The following is a 19,535-nucleotide window of genomic DNA, read 5'->3' as shown; positions in this document are numbered from 1 at the left end:
AATAAAGCTTGACATCACAGTCCTGCATGTGAGTTAGTAAGGATTAACCCCTTCAAGCTCCAGGGTCAGAATCTGGAGTCGTAGATTTGGCTACTCTTCAGACAACTCCACTGGAGTACCCTTCTCGCCCTACCAGAGACAGCTAGTATATCCAGAGGGAAGTTAAGGAATTAGGAGCACCCTGAAATCTGGGGTTAATGTTGTTGTATTTCCCTTGAACTTAGATACTAGAGGTAAGGGCCCCAACAGTGCACTAATATAACATTGAGTACCTGGGTCACTCCAACGTATAGCATGATGCCATTTTGTTAAAAGTGTTTTTTGTATTGCATGCAAAAGTTTTATTGTATAGGCCTGGGTAATAGAGTAGCTGAGGCACTCTATGGTGCTATGTAAATTTGAGGATTCTGAGGATATGATATGTTGATGTTCCTGTGAATAAAGATTATCTGTTATTTAAGATATTACTGCTATACTTACCATTATATCACTGATCTGGAGGCGCAGCCAAGGTGGTGAAGGCAGAGTCGATGAATCGATGAACCTAGAAAAGAAAACATAACAGGTATATGAATAACACGGGGGGGGGGGGGGGGTATATAGGTTTTCATTCCCATATACACTCACCCAGGATAAAAGGCTTACCGAAACAGGTCTGAAATAAACAACTTAGTTTGGGTGGAGGCACACTTTATATATATAGCCCGACCGATGCAGGTTAAGAGAGTATAAAAGACCCAATACCGGGTCAGCACCAGCATGGGAGGGCTACATATGGAGGCACTGCTGAGATCCTCCATGTGCTGGGCTGGTGTGGTAGGATAAAAAAAATACCCCATTTTCCTATCTAATTATTACCAGTTATTTATATGGCGCACACATATTCCGCAGCGCTTTACAGAGAATATTTTGGCCATTCACATCAGTCCCTGCCCCAGTGGAGCTTACAATCTATATTCCCTACCACATGTACACACACACACACACATTCACGCTAGGGTTAATTTTCTAGGGAGCCAATTAACCTACCAGTATATTTTTGGATTGTGGGAGGAAACCGGAGTACCCGTAGGAAACCCACGCAAGTACGGGGAGAATATACAAACTCCACACAGTTAGAGCCATGGTGGGAATCGAACCCATGTCCTCAGTGCTGTGAGGCAGTAATGCTAACGGGTGGTCTTCTGTTTGCCGGCGGTCGGGCTCCCGGCGCTCAGTATACCGGTGCCGGGAGCCCGACAGCCGGCATACCGACACTTATTTTCCCTCGTGGGGGTCCACGACCCCCATAGAGGGAGAATAAAATAGTGTGGCGCGCGTAGCGCGCCACCGTGCCCGTAGCGTGGCGAGCGCAGCGAGCCCGCAAGGTGCTCATTTGCGCTCACCAAGCTGTCGGTAAGCCGGCGGTCGGGCTCCCGGCGCCGGAATGCTGGTCGCCGGGAGCCCGACCGCCGGCCAGCCGTAGTGAACCCATGCTAACCATTACACCATCCGTACTAATAAATAATTTAATATAGGACTAATGACTACGGAGATGTTAACTGGGGAAGATATTTATACTTGGTGCCAGAGGAAGGGAACTAACCGGAGAAAGTGTATAGGAGTAGGAAGGGACCTTTCAGAAGTTGCAGACGAAGAAGTATTACGGAAAGTAGGCACTTTGTATGGAGTTATTAGACCTGTGAGTACTTGGGGGAAGGCATAGTGGTAGCTGCCTAACCTCCTCTCTATTTCCTCTAGTAGTATAAGAGGAGATGTCGTGCAGTCTCCATAGCAATGTAGGGGGGAACACAGAGCAGGTTAGGGAACCACTGTTACTTCCTTTAACCACTTTAATGGCTAAGATTTTTTTCCAAAAACCACTCAGAAATTGTTGGGTTTTTATAAAGATTGAATTAGGTTAAGAACACCTATTTAAAATATATCTATACGATTTTATTTAAAAAAAGACAAAACAAAATTTTTTTTAAGGAACACCGGTACAAACCTTGATGGTCGGAACATCGATGGTTGGTCCATTCGGACTTCACATTTCGTCTGCAGCCACACACTGAGCTTTCTGATGGGTCCCATCAGATGTGACCAGGGGGGTCATTCCGACCCGATCGCTTGCTGCAGTTTGTCGTAGCGATCGGGTCTGAACTGCGCATGCCCCGACGCCACAGTGCGCTGGCGCATGGCAGTTGTCGCTGTCTAGTGATCGCCTCTGAAACAGAGGCGGTCGCTGGGCAGAAGGGGGCTGAACGGCGGCGTTAAGCTGCCGTTTACGGGGAGCGGTCCAGCCAATGCAGGCATGGCCGGACTGAAAGGGGGGCGGTCCGCGGTGGCTGCGTGATGTCACATGCAGCCGCTGTGGGCCGGGGAGCAACGAGTAGCTCCCGGCCAGCATGCTAAAGCTGAGCTGGCCGGGAGCTACTCTTGAAGTGCAAAGGCATCGCTGCTGTGCGATGGCTTTGCACTTCTGCGGAGGGGGGGTGGCACTGACATGCGGGGCGGACTAGCCCTGTGCTGGGCGTCCCCATGCATGTCTGTGTGAATGATCGTAGGTGTGCTAAATTTAGCACAGCTACGATCAACTCTGAATGACCCCCCCATGTCAGGGAAAGCACAGCTTGGTGTGGTCACATCTGATGCGACCATGCCAGGCAAGATAAGTCACCAGAGCAATTCAGGGACAGGATCACACCACGGGTGCTGAGTTGTATGTGTGTATGTGGCCGTACTGCCCTATCCATATATTTGGACTCCTATCAGTCATCATTATCAAAAGATACCGTACCAATAACTATGTATAACCCATAATTCCATCAACATGCACTCTCTGAACTTTACCTTTGTAAGAACACTAATTTATGCCCTCTGTCACAATTTGGGATGCACATAACACTGCATCACCCGTAACTGCATACTTTTGGTTTCAGGGTGTATACAGTGTATAAAGACATAAGATACACCCCAAAAATTGTCATTAACTCTACTTCAGCTCCAGTACAAAGTTATAACATGCTTTCCTATTCTCCAAGAATGTGCGGAAGAGTCACAAATCTTATGTGGCTTTCCCTTACACCCATAAAACTGGGAAAATCTTCCAAATCCCACCAGAGACCGCCCACTTCCTGAGTGAAGTGAATGATCCAGGAAGCTTCATGACACAATTCCCTCTCAGTCATTCATCATGGGCCTGCCCCAGCTTTACAATGCTGGTAATCACGCCATTGTATAATGGGTCCACGATAATGTAAGCTTAGCATCCCACAACCTGCATCACCCACCTGGCTGCAGCCAAGAAAGTCAGCAACTATGAACTATTCAGAGAGGCAGGGAAGAGGACCTGCACTGCAGAACATGGAACCCAGATATAATAATGCACATGGTAATGTACTGTATACATGGCTTGGATCTTACTATACCTGGGCTCCATTTTCTGCAGTGCACTGGTCTGTTGTATTTTTACATCTATCTTAAATGGTAAGGATACTCCCCGTATTGTTTTTATATAACAAAGCTTTTGTTTGCAACTAATTATTGCATTATAGTTTTTATTTTTTCTTCCGTTTTATCTTTCCATCTGAGTTCTTATGTCATTATAGGTCTGATCCCCGAGTGGACCACAGAGGATTAAAAGAAACCTTTATGTGATTTCCACCACTCTGTTTTGTGTTAGCAGCATACAGTACATGTAAGAATTTGCACCATGCTTATTGTCCATCACATTCGGGGGCTATAAATGGAAGTGGGACTGTCTGGACTCTGAAAGGGGCTTGGACACCATCCTCCTAATATAGTTTGGACACTTGTGGGGTGCTGACCTTCTCAGCTATATTACACTATTTTGTTTTTTTATCTTTATTTGCAGTGCTATTTTTAAGTGGGAGCCAGCAGGAACTCAGTTCCTGAACCTCTCATTGAATATGACATAATCAGGAACTGGGTTCCTTAACCTGTCCTGGCCCAAAATGTATTTTTCATAAGATAAGTTTTATTTGAAAGTACATTTTGAATGCCTTCTTTTCTAAAAAAACTAAAAACCCATCTATAACTTTTTTAATAGCTCCACCCCCAGATCCAGCGCTCCTGAACCTATTTTTACAGAAAAATAGTACTTATTTGCATGAAATTAACTGTATTACTGGCCCATATGAGAATTTGGAACTCCAACTATAAGAATATTGTCGGTTGGAACAATGCATAGTGCAAGTAAGGTCATTGTTTTCATATTCAGAGATAAAACAAGCTGACTACTTCACAAAACTTTTTAGCTGTATTTTCAGTAAATAATTTTTACAATTTTTGAAACTATAAAAACAATGAGAAAACTCAATCATAATTATCGGTACATTTAAACATTAAGTTGGTATAACCAAGTTTAAACATCCTGTTAAATCATTCAATTTCCTTTTATTTAAAAATGCCATCGCTATTCAAAGCAGCCAATGTCATCTTCCACTGCTTTTAGGTTTTTTTAAGCAGAGAGACACTTAACTAACAGTTAATGCTGCTTGATGGCCCCTCATCATCTCAAGTGGTTCTCCAAATGTCAAGTCCCTTCTTGGCTATCATAGCAGTGATCCTTAGCCCCTTGCATACTGCATGTAAAAAGGGTTCTCTCACTGAACCAACACTTCAGTTAGCGGTCTCAGACAAAAGGAGAATCTTGCTTGAATCGATAGCATAACATGCACTGCATTAAAACCACTTATTATCTTGGTATACTGTTTTATAAACCTAGAAAGATTAAACAGATAAATGATCTGTAAGCTAAAGAGAGAATTCTGGCAAAAAATACTTGGATTATAGTTGAATTCTGAAAGGGAAGAATTGAAACAACTATGAAACAAAACTACTAGCATTTATAACTAGACAGTACACACTGTTACCAAATACTGCATGTAGTACAATACGTTTTATTGTTAGATTGCTATTGGGCATATTTAACAATAATATTAAAATGTGATAATTAAATAATGTGTTATTGCTGCATATTGCAGCAGTAAGAAATTATTTATTGTTTGAATACACCAAAATATGTCTTACAGGGACCGGGGCTCCTAAAAGAGTCCGTGCCTGTGATGTGTCAAAAATAAAATGATCGTTAATGTGATTACTTTACTTCCAGGTTTGGACCAGGGACAGATCTAGACTTATCTTTTAGGGGGGGTGGGGGTGGGGGGCGGTTTATTTCTTCCTAACTCCTCCCCTACATTTATTACCCCACCCACTTCCCATCCCAACTGTCCATTAATGCTCTAAAGAGCATATAAAGCATTGCCAGGCTGCACATGTACTTCTTATGTAGCACACACACACCGGGCACATGTAACTACTAACACATTGATGGGCGGCACACACTGCCCAAAGTGGGGGTGATGGCATGTGATGATGGCATATGGGGCTAAGGGCCCCGGGGACATGGAGGATGGGGAGGGATGTCAGTGCAGCCACACACCATCACCTGGCAGCAGCCCCAACCTCTGGCGGCCCCAGCAGTGCAGGGAGCCAGCACGACCCCCGTCCATGCCTGTGGGGCTAGCGTTGCTGCAGCATGCCATGTATTGGTACGGGTAGCCGGATGCTTGGGAGGAGGATGCTGCCGTTATTAAGGATCCACCTTCAGGTGAAAGATGCTGGGCTGTGCTGGCTGCTGCAGGCGCTGATGGCGGGGGAGTCAGAGGAGGAAGATGAGCAATGCCAGCAGAGGGAGATCGCTGCTGCACTGGATCGCTGCCATCCAGAGCGGCTTAACCCCATCTCCCGCGGTGACCGGGCCCATAATGGAGGAGCCACCAGTGCACAGCCTCTGTCTGAACAGCACCAGCAGCAGCGGGAACTGCTCAGCCAGCTTGTTCTCCCCACTGTGCGCTGAAGACAGCTTGTCCCGCTACCTTGGGATCTTCCTCATGCCGCTGCTGGTGGCTGTGGCTGACAATGTGGCTGCCGTCACTAACATTTAAGTGGGCGTGGCTATGACTGTTAGGGGGGAGATCACCCCGTTCACACCCCCCCCCCCCTGGATCCGGCCCTGGTTTGGACCTTGGTACAGCTACTGCACAATCATGATCATCAGACCATATGTGACTGCAGAGATTACTGGGGACGTATCTGTAACAACTATTGCAATAGTGGTGTGGATGCTGACTGCACAATTAGGATTGGCAAGGACAAAGGCAAATGCAGGATATAGCCAGGGGATCTCCATGGGTATATGTGTGTATATATATATATATATATATGTAGAAGGGGAGATAAGGGTTTTAGCGACCGACACTGTCTGATAAAGTATGTTATAAATATGAAGAGACTTGCTGGATACGTAAAAAATAACAATAAATTTATTTATGCAATCTAAAAAATTACAATCTAAAAAATTACTAAAAAATTACTATCAGGGTGGGTTAAAAGCCGGAGGATATATACTGTTAAATAATAACAAGTAAAAGATAGCTAAAAAACTAGGTAAATTACATACAATAAAAAGCAATAAATAATTAAATATCGGATAAGAGAGTGCTGCTTATCTTTAAAAATGGAGAGTCAATTGAGGTACACCCAACGCGTTTCGTCCGTCAGACTTCATCAAGGTTATATTACAGATGAGCGGGTTCGGTTCGTCGAAATCTGAACCCCCCCCCGAACTTCACGTGGTTTACACGGGTCTGAGGCAGCCTCGGTTCTTCCCGCCTAACACGCAAAACCCGAACGGGAGAAAACGTCATCATCCCGCTGTCGGATTCTCGTGAGATTCGGATTCCATATAAAGAGCCGCGCATCGCCGCCATTTTCACTCGTGCATTGTCAATTGAGCGGAGAGGATGTGGCTACGTTCTCTGCCTGAAAAGCTCAATATCTGTGCTCAGTGTGCTGCATTGTGGTGACCACCAGTATATAGTAGTACAGTACAGTAGGCCATTGCTGTATCTTGCAGCTCCGTGTCAGACTCAGTTCTAGTATCCTGATCAGTGCTCAATATTTGTGCTGCATTGTGGTGTCCAGTATATAGTAGTACAGTGCTGCATTGTGATGACCACCAGTATATAGTAGTACAGTACAGTAGTCCATTGCTGTATCTTGCAGCTCCGTGTCAGACTCCGTTCTATTCTCCTGATCAGTGCTCAATATCTGTGCAGCATTGTGGTGACCAGTATATAGTAGTACAGTGCTGCATTGTGGTGACCACCAGTATATAGTAGTACAGTACATTGCTGTATCTTGCAGCTCCGTGTCACTTCTAGTATCCTGAACAGTGCTTAATATCTGTGCTCAGTGTCAGTGCTGCATTGTGGTGACTAAAAGTCCAGTGTCTTGTGCTGCATCTTGCTGCTGTAGGGTGCTGTGGTAGTGTCCTGTCACTGTGCATAGGTCATCATTCCAGTCACAGTGGTATCTGGTATCTATCTAGTGGTATCTAATTCCAGACATTACTGCCGTCTAATTCCAGATATATTACTGGCATATAATTCCACACATTAAAAAATGGAGAACAAAAATGTGGAGGGTAAAATAGGGAAAGATCAAAATCCACTTCCACCTAGTGTTGAAGCTGCTGCCACTAGTCATGGCAGAGACAATGAAATGCCATCAACGTCGTCTGCCAAGGCCGATGCCCAATGTCCTAGTAGAGAGCATGTAAAATCAAAAAAACAAAAGTTCAGTAAAATTACCCAAAAATCTAAATTAAAAGTGTCTGAGGAGAAGCGTAAACTTGCCAATATGCCATTTACGACACGGAGTGGCAAGGAACAGCTGAGGCCCTGGCCTATGTTCATGGCTAGTGGTTCAGCTTCACATGAGGATGGAAGCACTCATCCTCCCGCTAAAAAAATGAAAAGAGTTAAGCTGGCAAAAGCACAGCAAAGAACTGTGCGTTCTTCTAATTCACAAATCCCCAAGGAGAGTCCAATTGTGTCGGTTGCAATGCCTGACTTTCCCAACACTGGATGGGAAGAGGTGGCTGCTACATTTTCTCCCGCCACTGGAGCTGCCAGGAAAAGGATAACATTTCCAAAACCACCCGCTGGCGGTGATGCAGGGCAGTCAGGAGCAATAGCTGACATCTGGTCCGGACTGAAGGACCTGTCAACGATTACTGACATGTCGTCTACTGTCACTGCATATGATTCTGTCACCGCTGAAAGAATGGTGGAGGATTATATGAGTGACAGCATCACTGTAGGCATGCTAGACAGTCCGTACGTATACTGGCAGGAAAAAGAGGCAATTTGGAGGCCCTTGCACAAACTGGCTTTATTTTACCTAAGTTGCCCCCCCCACCCCCCCCCCTCCCCCCTCCAGTGTGTACTCCGAAAGAGTGTTTAGTGCAGCCGGTAACCTTGTCAGCGATCGGAGTAGGAGGTTACTTCCAGAAAATGTGGAGAAGATGATGTTCATCAAAATGAATTATAATCAATTCCTCCGTGGAGACATTTACCAGCAATTGCCTCCAGAAAGTACACAGGGACCTGTGATGGTGGATTCCAGTGGGGACGAATTAATAATCTGTGAGGAGGGGGATGTACACAGTGAAAGGGGTGAGGAATCGGACGATGAGGAGGAGGTGGATATCTTGCCTCTGTAGAGCCAGTTTGTGCAAGGAGAGATTGATTGCTTCTTTTTTGGTGTTAAAGTGTGCAGGTCCTGTGTATACAATATAAGGGTGGGTGGGAGGGCCCAAGGACAATTCCATCTTACACCTCTTTTTTTTATTTATTTATCTTTGCATCATGTGCTGTTTGGTGCCAATTTTTTTAAGTGCCATCCTGTCTGACACTGCAGTGCCACTCCTAGATGGGCCAGGTGTTTGTGCCGGCCACTTGGGTCGCTTAGCTTAGTCATCCAGTGACCTTGGTGCAAATTTTAGGACTAAAAATAATATTGTGAGGTGTTCAGAATAGACTGGAAATGAGAGGAAATTATGGTTATTGAGGTTAATAATACTATGGGATCAAAATTACCCCCAAATTCTATAATTTAAGCGGTTTTTGAAAAAAACAAAAAAAACAAAAAACACCCAAATCCAAAACACCCCCGAATCCGACAAAAAAATTTAAGGGAAGTTTTGCCAAAACGCGCCCAAATCCAAAACACGCCCGCAGAACCGAATCCAAAACCCGAAAAATGTCTGGAGCACATCACTAATATATATATATATATATATATATTAGTGATGAGCGGGTTCGGTTTCTCGGAAACCGACCCACCCGAACTTCAGCCTTTTTACACGGGTCCGAGCCGTGCTCGGATTCTCCCGTGTGGCTCGGGTAAACCGAGCGCGCCCGAACGTCATCATCCCGCTGTCGGAATCTCGCGAGATTCGGATTCTATATAAGCAGCCGTGCGTCGCCGCCATTTTCACACGTGCATTGAGATTGATAGGGAGAGGACGTGGCTGGCGTCCTCTCCGTTATAGTAGAAAAGACTGAGTGACTTAGTTATAATTGTGGGGAGGATTGGGGACGGGGAGCAGCTGTTAGGGAGTACAGTGCAGGGTTTTGATTATAATACCACCAGTGAGTTTAATCCGTTGTTTCTCTGCCTGAAAAAAATGCTCCACCATATCTGTGCTCACTCAGTGTGCTGCACTGCGGCATGATATATCTGTGCTGAGTGCACTGCTCACACTGCCTAATTGTGGGGACTGGGGAGCAGTTATTACAGGAGTACAGTGCACAGTTTTGCTGACAGTGACCACCAGTCCAGTATACGTTTGTCTGCCTGAAAAACACTCCTGTGGTGGCTTTTTTTTTCTTCATACTAGTTTAGCAGTCTGCTGACAGTGTCCACCAGGTCCGTTATTATTATACAGTATATTATATATATATATATATATAGCAGTACGGTAGGCCACGGCTGTACCTACCTCTGTGTCGTCAGTGCAGTCGTCGTCCATAAGTAATATAATACTATACTATCCATCCATCTACATTGTATACCTGTGGTGGCTTTTTTTTTCTTCATACTAGTTTAGCAGTCTGCTGACAGTGTCCACCAGGTCCGTTATTATTATACAGTATATTATATATATATATATATAGCAGTACGGTTGGCCACGGCTGTACCTACCTCTGTGTCGTCAGTGCACTCGTCCTCCATAAGTAATATAATGCTATACTATCCATCCATCTACATTGTATACCTGTGGTGGCTTTTTTTTTCTTCATACTAGTTTAGCAGTCTGCTGACAGTGTCCACCAAGTCCGTTATTATTATACAGTATATTATATATATATATATATATAGCAGTACGGTAGGCCACGGCTGTACCTACCTCTGTGTCGTCAGTGCACTCGTCGTCCATAAGTAATATAATACTATCCATCCATCTACATTGTATACCTGTGGTGGCTTCTTTTTTTTTTCATACTAGTTTAGCAGTCTGCTGACAGTGTCCACCAGGTCCGTTATTATTATACAGTGTATTATATATATATATATATATATATATATATATATATATATATAGCAGTACGGTAGGCCACGGCTGTACCTACCTCTGTGTCGTCAGTGCACTCGTCGTCCATAAGTAATATAATACTATACTATCCATCCATCTACATTGTATACCTGTGGTGGCTTTTTTTTTCTTCATACTAGTTTAGCAGTCTGCTGACAGTGTCCACCAGGTCCGTTATTATTATACAGTATAATATATATATATATATATATATATATAGCAGTACGGTAGGCCACGGCTGTACCTACCTCTGTGTCGTCAGTGCACTCGTCGTCCATAAGTAATATAATACTATACTATCCATCCATCTACATTGTATACCTGTGGTGGCTTTTTTTTCTTCGTACTAGTTTAGCAGTCTGCTGACAGTGTCCACCAGGTCCGTTATTATTATACAGTATATTATATATATATATATATATAGCAGTACGGTAGGCCACGGCTGTACCTACCTCTGTGTCGTCACTCGTCCTCCATAAGTAATATAATACTATACTATCCATCCATCTACATTGTATACCTGTGGTGGCTTTTAGTTGTGCGCATTAAAATATGGAGAACAAAAATGTGGAGGTTAAAAAAATAGGGAAAGATCAAGATCCACTTCCACCTCGTGCTGAAGCTGCTGCCACTAGTCATGGCCGAGACGATGAAATGCCATCAACGTCGTCTGCCAAGGCCGATGCCCAATGTCATAGTACAGAGCATGTAAAATCCAAAACACAAAAGATCAGTAAAAAAATGACCCAAAAATCAAAATTAAAAGCGTCTGAGGAGAAGCGTAAACTTGCCAATATGCCATTTACGACACGGAGTGGCAAGGAACGGCTGAGGCCCTGGCCTATGTTCATGGCTAGTGGTTCAGCTTCACATGAGGATGGAAGCACTCAGCCTCTCGCTAGAAAAATGAAAAGACTTAAGCTGGCAAAAGCACAGCAAAGAACTGTGCGTTCTTCGAAATCACAAATCCCCAAGGAGAGTCCAATTGTGTCGGTTGCGATGCCTGACCTTCCCAACACTGGAAGGGAAGAGCTTGCGCCTTCCACCATTTGCACGCCCCCTGCAAGTGCGCCTCTTTTTTTCTTTGCGTCATGTGCTGTTTGGGGAGTATTTTTTTGAAGGGCCATCCTGCGTGACACTGCAGTGCCACTCCTAGATGGGCCAGGTGTTTGTGTCGGCCACTAGGGTCGCTTAGCTTAGTCACACAGCTACCTCATTGCGCCTCTTTTTTTCTTTGCGTCATGTGCTGTTTGGGGAGTATTTTTTTGAAGGGCCATCCTGCGTGACACTGCAGTGCCACTCCTAGATGGGCCAGGTGTTTGTGTCGGCCACTTGGGTCGCTGAGCTTAGTCACACAGCTACCTCATTGCGCCTCTTTTTTTCTTTGCGTCATGTGCTGTTTGGGGAGTATTTTTTTGAAGGGCCATCCTCCCTGACACTGCAGTGTCACTCCTAGATGGGCCAGGTGTTTGTGTCGGCCACTTGTGTCGCTTAGCTTAGTCACACAGCGACCTTGGTGCGCCTCTTTTTTTCTTTGCATCATGTGCTGTTTGGGGACAATTTTTTTGAAGGGCCATCCTGCCTGACACTGCAGTGCCACTCATAGATGGGCCAGGTGTTTGTGTCAGCCACTTGTGTCGATTAGCTTAGCCATCCAGCGACCTTGGTGCAAATTTTAGGACTAAAAATAATATTGTGAGGTGTGAGGTGTTCAGAATGGACTGAAAATGAGTGGAAATTATGGTTATTGAGGTTAATAATACTATGGGATCAAAATGACCCCCAAATTCTATGATTTAAGCTGTTTTTTAGGGTTTTTAAAAAAAAACACCCGAATCCAAAACACACCCGAATCCGACAAAAAAAATTCGGTGAGGTTTTGCCAAAACGCGTTCGAACCCAAAACACGGCCGCGGAACCGAACACAAAACCAAAACACAAAACCCAAGAAATTTCCGGTGCACATCACTAATATATATATAACCAATAAAATAAAGGGAACACTAAAATAACACATCCTAGATCTGAATGAATGAAATATTCTTATGAAATACTTTGTTCTTTACATAGTTGAATGTGCTGACAATAAAATCACACAAAAATTATCAATGGAAATCAAATTTATTAACCCATGGAGGTCTGGATTTGGATTCACACTCAAAATTAAAGTGGAAAAACACACTACAGGCTGATCCAACTTTGATGTAATGTCCTTAATCCAAGTCAAAATTAGGCTGTCAGGTCTGTGGTTTTGTCTGTCCCCGAAGGGGGCACTAGTGCGTCAGTGGTGGTGCAGTGGAGAAACCGAGGAGGCTGTAAAGATTCCTGCACAACAATGTTTATTAAATGCACACGGATTATAACAGAAATAGAAACGGATGAACTTGAAATAATTTGGTACAGGAAATGCTGACAAAGGTAATATAAACAGTCACAGATATTTGTTTGGTCTGGGAACCAGTGCAGTAATATAGGCAATGAACCAGTCTGGAAACTGAAATAGCAATCTGATAGTGATCACTCCCACATATGGATTGAAACCCAGCAATAATTCTCCACACAGTCAATAGTAATGCAAAGTCCACAACCAAGCAAGGTCTAAGCAGGAGACGGCATGAAATGCACATGAAAGGGTTGTATTAAGTGCCAGATGTCATAGCACAATGCAGCAAGCAAGTTAACCATACACAAGTGAAAACAATAGATAGCACCTGGAGAGAAGTCTCTACTGCAAACGGTGGAAGCTGACTGTAGCAGAAGCTGGAGCTGATGTAATGCTGGGACCTGTAGTTCCACAGGAATGCTGGAACCGGGAGATCACTTGGAGATAACAGAAAATAGGAGATTGCTGGAAATAGGAGTTTGAACACTGGAAACAGGAACGGGAACTAGGTGATGCTATGCAGCAATGCGACGCGTTGTCCAAGGCGATGAGACTGAGCCAGGAACTGGAGTTTATACCCCTTGCTCAGTAATGATTGGATGTTGCATCTCTGTGAGAACACACCCCGCTGGATTGGGTGTTCAGATCAGCTGTGAGTTAGCTGGAGCTAATGATTCATCAGGAGAGTAATTCTGAAGACTGGAACGGAACTGGAACTGGAACTGCTGGGACCTGTAGTTCCACAGGTCCAATTCACAGGGGATACTCTGAAGACAGAGGACTGAAGCCAGGAGACGCCTGTTCACAGGAAGTGATGTGATGGAGAATGCAGATTCCTTACAGTGCCCCCCATTTTATGGGCGGGCACCGAACACCCACGCTGGAACTTGGAGGAGCCTTAAAAAAGAACTTAGGAATACACAAAAGCAGAGGTCCTCAAAAGTCTTCCCAACTTTCATCTTCAGAAGAAAGACTTTTGTCATCAGAACAAGTAGACCATTCATGGTCATTTGGGACAGAATTTACTTCCTGGGAGAAGACATAGCTAGGAAGGATAGAACCTCCCATAATGTAACTTGAGTCGTCGTCAACAAACTCACTTTCAGAATCAGAGTCCAGGTCTAGTGTGGTCATGGGAGTCTTTTGTTTAGAAACAAAAATATCTGAGTCAACCTGTGGTCCAGTGAATTTGAAACTATGTGAGACACCAGGACTATAGTTAACGGCAGCATAGCCAATTCTTAAGTCAACAGATGGTAGATTTTGAACTGGTTTTGGAGCTCTCCAATTCTTACAGTTCTTGAAATCTCTGGTGCATTGATTCAACAAAACCTGATTATGCTTGGAAAGAGTTGGATCGAAAAACTGAGAACTGAAAGACTGGTCAGAAGACGGAGCAGATGCTGAATCTGGGGAGTCAATACTTTCATAAGTGTTGCTGTAAAATGGAGATACAGAAGTATATGCAACTTTCAAATCCAAAGTCTGAGATCCCTGTTTTGACTTTGCGAGGTTTCCTTCCTTCGCAGCTTGAAAATCTTTGATAGCTTGGTCTAATGTAGCCTGATTTTGCACAGACAGAGATGTTGGAGAGGATCTAGCAGTATACAGACTGTTGACAAGTTGGCCAGAATGCCTAGATGACTTTGAATGGACTAACTTTGGAGCAAACTCCTGTTTTACTGCTTCGAGGAAAGCGGGAAGATCATTCAGTAGTGGATCTTTAGACTCAATGAGAGGATTCGCCCAATCCAGTGCTTTACATTTGAAGAACAGGAGGAAATATCTGATTGCATTGACTGGAGTAATACTCACTGAAGATCCTGAGTTAGTTAAAGCGAGATATTGGCTCGCTAATGCACGGTACTGAGCATAGTCACCATCAAAGTAGATTGGAGCTTGTGTATCGAGTGGACACTTGGAAGGCTGAATGTCAATTGAAGTCTCGGAAGACAATGTAGGACACTTGAGAGTAGAGGACTGAAAAAAGCATTCAGAAGCAGGAGTAGAATCAACTTGAAATGCTCTAGGGTGGAGAGAAGACGTCATCTCCAGGATTGACTGACGGGAATTCTCAGCTGAGGTTGACTGAACACTAGAAGCTTTATCTTGGGGTGAGATGCTTAGAGCCTCCATCTGGGTTGAGGCAACTGCAATATTTGCAAGAACTGTGGACTCTGGACATAGCGACAGGAGTTGCTTACTTGAAACACTGGAGAGAACCACACCGGGTTTGGAGGAACTGGAATCGCTAGGAACCAACTGCAACTTTGGACAAACGGATGGAACAGGGATTTGTCCAGGACTACTTGAACTGACTTGAACTGAAGGAGGCTGATCTGGACAGATGGATGGGACCGTATTGGGTCCAGAAAAGCTTGTACCGGCTGGAACCGGAGGAGCCTTCGGACTGACAGATAGGACCGGATTTGATCCGAAGATGCTGGAATCAGCTGGTACCGAAGGAGGCTGATCCGGACAGACGGGTGGGACCGGATTGGGTCCGGAAAAGCTTGAACCGGCTGGAACCGGAGGAGTCTTCAGACTGACGGATAGGACCGAATTTGATCCGAAGATACTGGAATCGGCTGGAACCGAAGGAGGTAGCTCAGCGTTGGAAACAGAGCTACTCGGGCTGGCTGGAACCAGTGGAAACTTTGGACCGATGATTCGAATCGAGTCAGGTCCATTGATACTTGATTCTTTATAGACAGAATCCAGATGTTCTGATGATCCCTCTTGGAGTGGTACAGAGCTGGTAGCACTCTCTGAAGTTGGCAAACAAAAGTTCATGTCTGTATCTGTGGCTTTAAGAATTCCTCCTGGGATTTTGGCCCTGGATACCTCTCTTGAGGCTGAACCTCCAAAGACCCCTCCTGGGGTTAACAGATCAGACACACTTCTTTGAGTTGCATGCCCGGATGCCACTTCTGGAATCTGAACATCAGATACCCCCTCTGGAGTCACAACATCAGATGCCCCACCTGGGGCTGTAGAAACAGAAACTACTTTAGTTATGGGTAACAGACAGTCTCTTTTGATTTCTGAACTTGGAGTTGGGCCTATTTGTCACAGGACCCCAATCGTAGACTTTTTGGACACTCCTGTCCGGAATAGAGGAAATTGGAACTGTAGATGATACACTGGAAGGTCTGCAGGTGGGAACTCTGCGATGTTGGGACCTGTCACCAACTTTTGTCTTGTGGAGAGAACAGTCTCTAATGAGGTGACAAGAACTCCCACAGTAGAAACAAAGGTGAAGCTGCTTGCGATGCCGGCATTCAGCTTCCAAGAGTCTGGAGCGCGGGTAGCTCTGAAATCTTCCCTCTCTTTGCACAGGGGGAGAGATTTTAGTTTTAAGAAAGTCTGACATCATGGTTCTATTAGTCTCAGTAGGTTGAGCAGGACTTTTTACTGCGTTTAAAGCACCTCCTAGGATTTCTGGTATTATTGGAATAATTCTTGATAGAAGACTTTGAAGTTGTTCCAATAGATGACAGAGAGTGCTTATTGGTTCAGGTTTCACAGCAGAAGACAGAGGAGTCTTGGAACCCTCGAAGGAGGAAGTCGCCCTCTCAGGAGAATTAGCTTTAAAGGGAGTGCCATAGGACTGACTTGAACGAGGTCCAACCATAGGAGCGGATTGTGCAGGAGAAACTGGAATAACTGGAGCAGGAGTGACTTGAACAGGAACCAGAGGAGAAAGAACTTTTAAGGGACTGCTGCAAGGTATCTAAGCGGGTAGACATTCCCTGTAGAAACAGGATCACTTGCTGTTGCGCAGCCTCTTGACCATCGAGTCGCGATGCAAAACCTTGGAGGGCCCCTGACCCCACACTCTGACCACCATCCGAGTCCATTGGCCTTGGACAAACTGTCAGGTCTGTGGTTTTGTCTGTCCCCGGAGGGGGCACTAGTGGTGCAATGGAGAAACCGAGGAGGCTGTAAAGATTCCTGTGCAATGATGTTTATTAAATGCACACGGATTATAACAGAAATAGAAACGGATGAACTTGAAATAATTTGGTACAGGAAATGCTGACAAAGGTAATATAAACAGTCACAGATATTCGGTTGGTCTGGGAACCAGTGCAGTAATATAGGCAATGAACCAGTCTGGAAACTGAAATAGCAATCTGATAGTGATCACTCCCACAGATGGATTGAAACTCAGCAATAATTCTCCACACAGTCAATAGTAATGCAAAGTCCACAACCAAGCAAGGTTTAAGCAGGAGACGGCATGAAATGCACATGAAGAGGTTGTATTAAGTGCCAGATGTCATAGCACAATGCAGCAAGCAAGTTAACCATACACACGTGAAAACAATAGATAGCACCTGGAGAGAAGTCTCTAATGCAAACGGTGGAAGCTGACTGTAGCAGAAGCTGGAGCTGATGTAATGCTGGGACCTGTAGTTCCACAGGAATGCTGGAACCGCGAGATCACTTGGAGATAACAGAAAATAGGAGATTGCTGGAAACAGGAGTCTGAACACTGGAGACTGGAAACAGGAGTTTGAACACTGGAGACTGGAAACAGGAGTTTGAACACTGGAAACTGGAAACAGGAGTTTGAATGCTGGAGACTGGAAACAGGAGTTTAAACACTGGAAACACTGGAAACTGGAAACAGGAGTTTAAACACTTGAGACTGGAAACAGGAGTTTAAACACTGGAGACTGGAAACAGGAACGGTAACCAGGAGATGCTATGCAGCAATGCAACGCATTGTCCAAGGCGATGAGACTGAGCCAGGAACTGGAGTTTATACCCCTTGCTCAGTAATGATTGGATGTTGCATCTCTGTGAGAACACACCCCGCTGAATTGGGTGTTCAGATCAGCTGTGAGTTAGCTGGAGCTAATGATTCATCAGGAGAGTAATTCTGCAATGCACTGCTGATTGCTGGCTGGGCTAAGTAGTGCACCGGGAGAAAATGCTGTTAACTGGAAGCAATGTGTACTCCAGGCTGCTGGCTGAAATCAGTAGTTTACCAAATGATAGTACTGGTTGGGTGGAGCACAGTGAGCTGTAGGCTGCAGGAGACTGAAGACTGGAACGGAACTGGAACTGGAACTGGAACCGCTGGGACCTGTAGTTCCACAGGTCCAATTCACAGGGGATACTCTGAAGACAGAGGACTGAAGCCAGGAGACGCCTGTTCACAGGAAGTGATGTGATGGAGAATGCAGATTCCTTACAGTGCCCCCCATTTTATGGGCGGGCACCGAACACCCACGCTGGAACTTGGAGGAGCCTTAAAAAAGAACTTAGGAATACACAAAAGCAGAGGTCCTCAAAAGTCTTCCCAACTTTCATCTTCAGAAGAAAGACTTTTGTCATCAGAACAAGTAGACCATTCATGGTCATTTGGGACAGAATTTACTTCCTGGGAGAAGACATAGCTAGGAAGGACTGAAGCCAGGAGTCGCCTGTTCAAAGGAAGTGATATGATGGAGAATGCAGATTCCTGACAGAGGCTCAGTAGGGTGTGTGGCCTCCACGTGCCTGTATGACCTCCCTACAATGCCTGGGCATGCTCCTGATGAGGTGGCGGATGGTCTCCTGAGGGATCTCCTCCCAAACCAGGACTAAAGCATCCGCCAACTCCTGGACAGTCTGTGGTGCAACGTGGCATTGGTGGATGGAGCGAGACATGATGTCCCACATGTGCTCAATTGGATTCAGGTCTGGGGAACGGGCGGGCCAATCCATAGAATCAATGCCTTCGTCTTGCAGGTACTGCTGTCACACTCCAGCCACATGAGGTCTAGCATTGTCTTGCATTAGGAGAAACCCAGGGCCAACCGCAACAGCATATGGTCTCACAAGAGGTCTGAGGATCTCATCTCGGTACCTAATAGCAGTCAGGCTACCTCTGGCGAGAACATGGAGGGCTGTGCGACCCCCCAAAGAAATGCCACCCCACACCATTACTGACCCACTGCCAAACCGGTCATGCTGGAGGATGTTGCAGGCAGAACGTTCTCCTTGGCGTCTCCAGACTCTGTCACGTCTGTCACATGTGCTCAGTGAGAACCTGCTTTCATCTGTGAAGAGCACAGGGTGCCAGTGGCGAATTTGCCAATCTTGGTGTTCTCTGGCAAATGCCAACCGTCCTGCACGGTGTTGGGCTGTAAGCACAACCCCCATCTCTGGACGTCGGGCCCTCATACCACCCTCATGGAGTCTGTTTCTGATCGTTTGAGTAGCCACATTTGCGGCTTGCTGGAGGTCATTTTGCAGGGTTCTGGCAGTGCTCCTCCTGTTCCTCCTTGCACAAAGGTGGAGGTAGCGGTCCTGCTGCTGGGTTGTTGCCCTCCTACGGCCTCCTCGTCTCCTGATGTACTGGCCTGTCTCATGGTAGCGCCTCCATGCTCTGGACACTACGCTGACAGACACAGCAAACCTTCTTGCCACAGCTTGCATTGATGTGCCATCCTGGATGAGCTGCACTACCTGAGCCACTTGTGTGGGTTGTAGACTCCGTCTCATGCTACCACTAGAGTGAAAGCACCGCCAGCTTTCAAAAGTGACCAAAACATCAGCCAGAAAGCATAGGAGCTGAGAAGTGGTCTGTGGTCACCACTTGCAGAACAACTCCTTTATTGGGGGTGTCTTGCTAATTGCCTATAATTCCCACCTGTTGTCTATTCCATTTGCACAACAGCATGTGAAATTGATTGTCAATCAGTGTTGCTT

The 19,535-nt window shown here is 45.4% G+C and overlaps 1 long non-coding RNA gene across 1 annotated transcript in view; it reads right to left on the bottom strand.

The window, feature by feature from the left end:
- Positions 1-479: 479 nt before the first annotated feature.
- The window catches only part of LOC135056356 (uncharacterized), a 177,270-nt gene continuing 158,214 nt past the window's right edge, over positions 480-19,535 (bottom strand). Inside the window, exon 3 of the long non-coding RNA XR_010243961.1 lies at positions 480-544. This is a non-coding gene — a long non-coding RNA (uncharacterized LOC135056356). The remainder of the gene's footprint in view (positions 545-19,535) is intronic.

Source organism: Pseudophryne corroboree, chromosome 3 (assembly GCF_028390025.1).
Source record: "Pseudophryne corroboree isolate aPseCor3 chromosome 3, aPseCor3.hap2, whole genome shotgun sequence".
NCBI lineage: Eukaryota > Metazoa > Chordata > Amphibia > Anura > Myobatrachidae > Pseudophryne > Pseudophryne corroboree.
Note: the sequence above shows the minus strand (reverse complement) of the source record. Positions and strands in the feature narration are given on the sequence as shown.